At 42.1% G+C, this 8335-nt stretch overlaps 1 pseudogene; it reads right to left on the bottom strand.

The window, feature by feature from the left end:
* Positions 1–4375: 4375 nt before the first annotated feature.
* On the bottom strand, positions 4376–5408 carry LOC138083430 (serine/threonine-protein phosphatase 2A catalytic subunit alpha isoform pseudogene; annotated as a pseudogene).
* Positions 5409–8335: the final 2927 nt, after the last annotated feature.

Genomic DNA, 8335 nt, shown 5'->3' with positions numbered 1-8335 from the left:
CCTTTTCTAAAACCAGCTTGAACATCTGGAAGTTCAAGGTTCACATATTGCTGAAGGCTGGCTTGGAGAATTTTGAGCATTACTTTACTAGCGTGTGAGAGGAGATGCTTAACCACTCTCATTTCAGTTTCCTCATCTGTAAATTGGGGACAATCTCAAACTCTCAAGGTGCTCCTGAAAAGCATGTAGGGAAATGCAATCAGTGTCTAAGGTCTCCTTTAATAAATCAGGCCCTGTGCTTGGGACAGTGGAGTGGCAAGGGAAGGCTTCCCTGAGGGGAAAGACATTTGAGATGATGTTGAATATTGAGAAGGAACCAGCCATGTAAAGAGTTGGGAGAAGAACATTACAGAAGGGGAAACACCCACTGCAAAGGCCCAAGGTAACCAAGCTTAATAAATGGCTACTTTTCCACCTCCAATCTTCCTTCCACACTTGTAACTCAGCCACATGTCACCCACACTGACCTCATCACATACTTCACTAGTGAGATACCAACAATGAGCCATCTCATCCTTCCCAGAAGAGAAACCCTGGAGCAGACACAGGGCTGAGTCGGCTCTGGGCCTTGGGGCCATGTAGGCAAGATAGTTATTACCAGGGGCATCAGGTCCCAGGGGCACCACCAGTGACTGACCATCTCTGTATGCTTGTCCTCAGGGGTGGAAACTCCAGGGAACAGATAGAGCAAAGAAACAAGCAATCGCTCTTGTCTCATCTTGCCCTGTGTGATCCCGTGGCCCCCTGATGGCTCTGCTCTCTGGACAAAATCTCTTTCCTCTACTCCTTCTCCAAAGGTCTGAGATCAGCATCAGCACCTGACCCTGTAGTCTTGTGGCTGGAAGTCCATTCATAAGTACTTTGGACACAGGGATGCCCAGCCTTGCCCTGTTTGTCTGTCCTTTTCCCCCAACCAGATCCATAAAGCAAAGTACTCAAAGAACATGACTGGTTGCATCTCCTCTCAAGGACTTCAAAGCTACAAGCTCTTTTTTGAGCATCCAGGAGGGAATATATCCTTTGCATCCAGACTTGTCTTAGCCCTACCAACACCCCGCAGCCAGGGGTTTCCTGAAAAAGAGTTAGCAGTGAAGTCAGCTCTATCCCTTCCATGTCCAGAGCAGGAATTCCAGCAGGAAGGATGTGACCTCCCGCAAGGTTAACCAGAAGACTCAGGTCTGGCCCTCTGGTTGGCACCATTCTTTTCCCAGTGCCTCTTCCTTCCCTCCTGGGTCCTAAGCAAGCTGCTCTCCTCTTGAATAGTGGGTTGGGAATTCCTCTTCCCTTCTAAATATCCCTGCAGCTCCACGCCTTCCCTCCCTCCTTACCCAGGCCCTGCTCTCACCTGCAGATGGCACTAAGGAAACTGGGGAGAGGATGCCCAGTTCGTTCTTTCTAAAAGTATCCTCATTCCTCTACCTCCAGGCCCTGACCTGGCTCATCAAAGTCCCAACTGAATGACTGTTGGGTCCTTTAATGGAACGGAGCCTGGTGGTCTGGAGCCGACAATGAGAAAGTGAAAGAGAGAGCCAGAGGGCGGGTGAGAGAGAGAGAGAGAGAAAGAAACACACAGGGACCCAAGCTCTGATGGAGCAAAGGTGCTTTAATGATCTTTCTGTGAGTATATATAGGCTGTTGTATAAGAAATTTCTTTCGACAATGATAAAGATCAGAAAACCAAACGTACATTAACCCTTACCAAGGGAACAAGGGATTAATAATTATCACAAGGTCAGGAGACAATCCGTATCTCAAGAAAGAGGATGGAGACTAAGCAGTGTTGTCATAAGGAGAATGTTTACTGAAGGAGATTCAAACCTGTCTCATACTATGACCTCAGTCCTGGGAGCGGCATGCCATTCCACTGGTTTCTGGCAACAGAAACTGATAAGGAACAGAGGATTTATGAGAAACAGCACATAGGAACCCTCCTGTTAAACATTCCCTGACAGATGACCAAGCAGCTTAGCAGTAGGGGAGGAGGGAAGGGGTGGATGGTGATCATATGACAGGAGAACAAACAATCTGTAAACTGCTGATTGCAAAAAGATTTCAAACATCACAAAATAAAAAAGAATAGTAACAAGAACCCTGTATTTCTTCACTCAGCATCAAGAACTGCAACACTATTCTGTTAGTCTGTCATAGCCAGGAGGCTACATGTCCAAGATTAAGGTGCTGGCCAACTGCATTCTTAGGACCTTTCTTCTTGGCTCAGAGACAGTTCCTATATTACTGTGTCCTCACACGTGGTGGACGGGGCAGGAGGTAAGGAGGGAGGCAGAGGGAGGGAGAATGAAAGACAGAGAAGAAGAGATTGAGGAAGCTCTTGGGTGGCTCTTCTAATAAAGGCACTGATCAAATCAGAGGGCCCCACCATTAAGACCCCATCTCAACCAAGTGTGTGTTAGTCACTCAGCCATGTCCAACTCTTTGCAACCCCATGAACTGTAGCCCACCAGGCCCCTCTGTCCACGGACTTCTCCAGGCAAGAATACTGGAGTAGATGGCCATTTCCTTCTCCAGGGGATCTTCCTGACCCAGGAACTTAACCTAGGTCTCCTGCATTGCAGGAAGATTCTTTACCATCTGAACCACCAGAGAAGCCCCCAACCAAAATTTCAACCAAATTACCTTCCAGAGGCCCTGACTCCTAATACCATCACATCAGGAGTTGTGCATTCCACATCTGAATTTGGGGGTGGACACAATGCAATCCATCCAAACTACACAGGTCTTTTTTTAATATAAATTTATTTATTTTAATTGGAGGTTAATTACTTTACAATATTGTATTGGTTTTGCCCTACATCAACATGAATCCACATTCCCCATCCTGAACCCCTCTCTCTCCTCCCTCCTCGTACCATCACTCTGGGTTGTCTCAGTGCACCAGCCCCAAGCATCCAGTATCATGCATCAAACCTGGAATGGCGATTCATTTCGTATATGATATTATACATGTTTCAATGCCATTCTCCCAAATCATCCCACCCTCTCCCTCTCCCACAGAGTCCAAAAGACTGTTCTATATATCTGTGTCTCTTTTGGTGTCTCACAAGAGACACGTGTACCCCAATGTTCATTGCAGCACTGTTTATAATAGCCAGGACATGGAAGCAACCTAGATGTCCATCAGCAGATGAATGGGTAAGAAAGCTGTGGTACATATACACAATGGAGTATTACTCAGCCATTAAAAAGAATACGTTTGGATCAGTTCTAATGAGGTGGATGAAACTGGAGCCTATTATACAGAGTGAAGTAAGCCAGAAAGAAAAACACCAATACAGTATACTATCACATATATATGGAATTTAGAAAGATGGTAATGATAACCCTCTATGCGAGACAGCAAAAGGGACACAGATGTATAGAACAGTCTTTTGGACTCTGGGAGAGAGGAGGGTGGGATGATTTGGGAGAATGGCATTGAAACATGTATAATATCATATAAGAAATGAATCACTAGTCCAGGTTCAATGCAGGATAGAGGATGCTTGGGACTGGTGCACTGGGATGACCCAGAGGGATGATACAGGGAGGGAGGTGGGAGGGGGGTTCAGAATGGGGAACATGTGTACACCTGTGGTGGATTCATGTTGATATATGCCAAAACCAATACAATATTGTAAAGTAATTACTCTCCAATTAAAATAAATAATTTTTTTAAAAAATAAAATAAACAGCACCAGTCTTGCCCATTGATACAATTCAAATTTTACTTTTTCAGTTCTTGGTCCACAAGTTGATCATGGAAAACACTGCAAATCAACAGGTTCTGACAGTAACAAAGAACAACTGAAGCTGAGATTTGAAAAGGGAAAATAAGCTGAGGGCAGACAAATCATACAATTTTTTTAATTTAAACTTATTTATTTTAATTGGAGGCTAATTACTTTACAATATTAAGTTAAATGCTATCCCTGAAAATAAGCAGAACAGTTTCAAAAGTCACAAGTAGAGGGGAGGGCTTGGTACTTATTTTTTAAAATGTGCATTAAGCTCCAGTGATTATTTGCTACTATTCTTTTCTACAGTCATGCTGAATAAAGCTATAGCTAAATGGAAGTTAAACTGTATTCATGAAGTGTTCATGTTTACCTCTTTTTATCAGCAGTCCCTCAGAGAAAGCAAAGGAACTACAAATAGTGCTACACCAGAGACTAGCTTCTTGACCAACAATGTCGCTTCAGCATGCGATGAACTAGTTCACTCTAAAGTGGTCACGGCTGTTGAAGACAAGAGGTTTTGTATTTTTATATGGCACATCTTTTTGGCCCCTGTGAAAACAAGTTTTTTTGAACGTGAACTATCCTCTGACACTTGTGGAGTTACTATCACTCTCCCTATATCCATTAGATCGATATATGGCTCATGGCTGCACAAGTTTAAATTTCATTACAGGGCAATGAGCAACATGTGGCTTGCCTCTGTGAGGGGCTGGGTCAATCTGCAAGGAAGAGTATTTTAGAGTACCATCATGTTCCAAGATTGCAGCTTGGTTACCACAACGATAACAATAGTTTGGAGCACTGAAAATCGTTACTGCATTTCAGGCAAAGCACCAGTTATATCCCTCCATCACCAGCCAATGAGCTCTACACACCAACATGAGGCCATAGGCATGATTAAATGTCTCAGAAATATCCTGCCCAAAGGTGTAGTTAGCTCCTTGAGGAGATATACCCCAACCTCCATGGTCCCTCTGAATCTGACCCTCATGGGGAACTTCTCATAGGTGATCAAGAGCTCTGCTGTGATCTCAGTGTATCTATGGATGGTGAGAGGCCACCATGTAGACAGAATATCTGCCCAGCCACTGAGGCAGTGAGAGGAAGATGGTCAAAAAGATCTGTAAAATATTTTCAGACGTGTGCGTTTCCATATTTCCTGAAATATTCATCATAGAAACCACACACGTATGTAATCTGTCTCCTCCTCTCATGATTTCCTTGAATAATGGTGATATGTTCACTGATAAGGAATCACAAGACCTACAAGCAGAGTAACTGTTTCCACCAAATAATACCCTCTGTTAGCATAATCATCCATAAACAAGTAATTTGTATCAGGTGATTTACCACCAATTCTAAACAATTCCACGAGATCATGAAATTGCCCATTCACATCTCTGCAGATGGTGACTGGACATCAAACTTCTTGTACATTGAACTTTTTGTTTTTTTTGTCAGCATTTCTTTAGCCTTCTTGCAGAGGCTCTTGACCTGGGATGCGGACAGCTGCTCGATCCACTTGTCCACTTCCTTGGTGAATACCTTCTCGTCCGTGATGTCACCTGCCTGAACCGGCTACCGCTCCTTACTCCTCCTGCTGGTACCTAGTTCCCGCTGTACTTGTGCCTGTACTGGTGGTTGCTCGGCACTAGCGCTGGCCCTCTGGCTCATCCCTCTGTGCCCAGCCACTGGCCACTGCCCTCCTCCACTCACTCTAGGCCTGACACTCTGCTCTCTGTAATCTCCCCCTTCTTTTTTATGCCACTTATTTGTTTAAAAGGTGGGAGGAGGTGGAGTTGTTTGTCTTATAGAATTTTACAAGGGTTTAGAGCAGGGGTCTGCAACACCACTACCAAGGACCAGTAGGGGTCTTTGACCTATTGAGAACCGGGCTACACAGCAGGAGTGAGACTTCATTTGTATTTACAGCTGTTCCCCATCACTCTCCCATCCCCGAGATGGGACACTCTTGTTCCAGGAAAACAAGCTCAGGGCTCCCACTGACTCTTCATTAAGATGAGTTGCATAATTATTTCATTATGTATCACAATGTAATAATAGAAATAAAGTACACAACAAATGCAATACCCTTGAATTATCCAGAAACCATTCCCTTCCACCACCACCTGCAGAAAAATTGTCTTCCAGAAAACCAGTCTCTAGTGTTGAAAAAGCTGGGGACCGCTAGTTTAGAGGATTGCTTCTCTGTTCCTTTATCTATGTAATTCCCTGAAAACTGGGAGTTAGATCTAGACTTGAGTTCAACAAGTTTTATTGAAATATTTTATATGTATTTCCGTATATTTCTTATGGCACCACTTCAAGAGGCTCATAATTTCCCCCACTCCTATGACAGATGCTGAGATGCAGTAGGTCCTGATGGTGCCAACCTCATGCATTCATTGTAAAACACTTCAGCCTTTCATCTTATGGTTTTAGCATCCATTGATGACCTTTTCCTAGAACCACTGATTCATCAGGATGTTGCAAAACAGAGGATTTATGTTTCTACCACTCCTTCTGAATTTAATTCCTAAAATTCTTCAATTAAAGATCATTCTTTTAACTGTTTGTAGTTACATGAAATATGCTTCCTATAAACAAAAATAGCATAAATGTTGATGATTACTTCCCTTTCTCAGTGCCCATGTTGGTGAGTTGGTGCCCTAGCAATGTGTCACTGTGACAAATTAGATGTTATCTATTAGCATTTGGATCTCCTGGCTTTTTATATATTTAATTTATTTCAGCTGGTTTGATCTGATGCTAAAATTGTCCCAGTTTTAGCCTCTTCATATGGATTACTAAACTTTTTGTCCAGCCCTCGCTGGTCTTTGAAGGCTCAACTTTCTGGCCCTTCAAGATTCCCAGCCTTATCTTGTACAATTCTTGACCCAGTCCTGAAATCAGCCATCTCCTCAAGAATCCATAGATCCTCTGGTGGAAAATGGTATTTAGAGGTCACAAGTTAGACCTCAGGATAATCACTATAAGCAAGCTGCCATCGCTAGTAGGTTTTTTAACCATCAGAGTGATGAAGTACTAAAAAAAAATAATAATAATAATTAAATGTTACAAACTTAAGCTTTCAAGTTTTAAGACTGCAAGGTTTTACTTAAGCTTTTTTGTTTTATACTTGAATCTCTTTCCTCTATCCACTGATTGTGTTACTTTAGAATAATATTAGCTTTTTTTTTCTTTTTTTTTAATTTAAATTTTATTTTTTTACTTTACAATACTGTATTGGTTTTGCCATACACTGACATGAATCCACCACAGGTGTACATGAGTTGCCAACCCTGAACCCCCCTTTCACCACCCTCCCCATATCAATTACTTGCTTGCTTTAACCTCTAACACACATGCAATACTTTCATAATAGCAGAAGCAGTATCACCAACAATAAGGTGTTGGATACAGTCTCAAACTGCTTTGCTTTTTTGTTTTTGGTTTTATTTTGGTTTTATTTTGGGTGTGGGGGCATGTTTTTGTTTCTCTTTGTCCTTAGAAGACATTCCACTCTGAATACAGAGTCAAAATTCTGCATTTTAAAGCCACTTACTAAGGTAATCTTTTGTTCTAGACAGTTATGTCATCAACTTGATACAATTAGGCTCCTTAGTCTTAGTTTGTTCTCAGCTTCTACTGATGTGTTTGTCTATTTTTTGATCCTGTAACATATATACATTGTTGCAAATTCAAACCATAAAATAAGAAAAATTACTTCCTTCTCTGCCCCTCATCCATAAATTATATTTTTAGTAGATTTTGACTTATTCTTGCCCTCTTTATTATTGAAAATAGACACATGAGTATGTAAAAATAACAAATTATAAGCACTTTTTTGGCCTGTTTTGTTAAAAAACTGAACAGTGTACCCTGAAGAAATTACCCATCCCACTCCTCCCTCCACCCATATCCTACCCAGGTGTTGGGATGCACTGTGCCTTATTCCACAGTCCCCCCAAATGGTCACTTAAGGTATGTTTGTAATCTTTTGCATTTACAAATGGTTCAGGATGGGGAACACATGTAAACCCATGGCTGATTTATATCAATGTATGGCAAAAACCACTACAATATTATAAAGTAATTAGCCCCCAACTAAAATAAATAAATTTAAAAAAAAAAACAGTTGTTGTAGTGAATAGCTTGTGCTTATGGTGATTTCTACTTTTGCCAGCGTATCTTTGGAACAGATCCCTAGAAGTAGAATTGTTGAGTTAAGGGCATATGTGTGTGTCATTTGTTAGATGCTGTCAAATCCACTCTGTGGAGATTGAACAACCAATAATGAATGTAAACAATGTGCACAAATATGGGTTAAGACATAGCACTCTATCTATACACACCTGGTGACGGGGGAGCCTCTTGATATTCTACCCAAGGGTCAGAGTCAGACCTGGCTAGACCTCACGCAGGAACACCGAGGCCCTGGGACTCCTGGGAGGAGCCATGAGGCACCATTGTCTTTACTTTGGCTGAAACAACAGTTTAACAGGCAGCCCTGTTCATCTCAGGCTGAGCAGGAGCTCTGCGTGATTTGTATTTTTTTTTTTTGGTCCTCTTTGATAAAAACACTTCAAAATTATCTTTCT

The sequence above is a fragment of the Capricornis sumatraensis genome, chromosome 8 (genome assembly GCF_032405125.1).
Source record: "Capricornis sumatraensis isolate serow.1 chromosome 8, serow.2, whole genome shotgun sequence".
Taxonomy (NCBI): Eukaryota; Metazoa; Chordata; class Mammalia; order Artiodactyla; family Bovidae; genus Capricornis; species Capricornis sumatraensis.
This window is presented reverse-complemented; position numbering and strand designations above follow the sequence as displayed.